Here is a 395-nt window from a genome sequence, read left to right as displayed (position 1 = left end):
AATTTGTAAGCCAAGTGAATTGACTAAATATGAGAGTTGATATTGAAATATTCAATTAAATAATGTTAATATATCTATTCATATTATTAAAATAGTGTTTAAACGTGCCTAAAAAATGATTATGAGATTTTTTTTTATAAAAAAATTGCAAATTATTAAAGAAAAAGTAATAATCATTTGTTAAAAAAAAATTTATAATCACTTTTTTTTTAAAGTATTCAAACACTATCTAAAGTCTAACATAACATAGACAAAAATGTGGTGTTATGTTCTATTTTATTTTATTTCTTTTCTGCTTTTTTATTTTTGATTTCATCAATTTAAATTATAATTTAATTCATCATTATTTTTTTTATAATTATAATATTAAAATAAATCAATTTAATAATAAAAAT

Source organism: Primulina huaijiensis, chromosome 18 (genome assembly GCF_012295235.1).
Source record: "Primulina huaijiensis isolate GDHJ02 chromosome 18, ASM1229523v2, whole genome shotgun sequence".
NCBI classification, from domain to species: domain Eukaryota; kingdom Viridiplantae; phylum Streptophyta; class Magnoliopsida; order Lamiales; family Gesneriaceae; genus Primulina; species Primulina huaijiensis.
Note: the sequence above shows the minus strand (reverse complement) of the source record.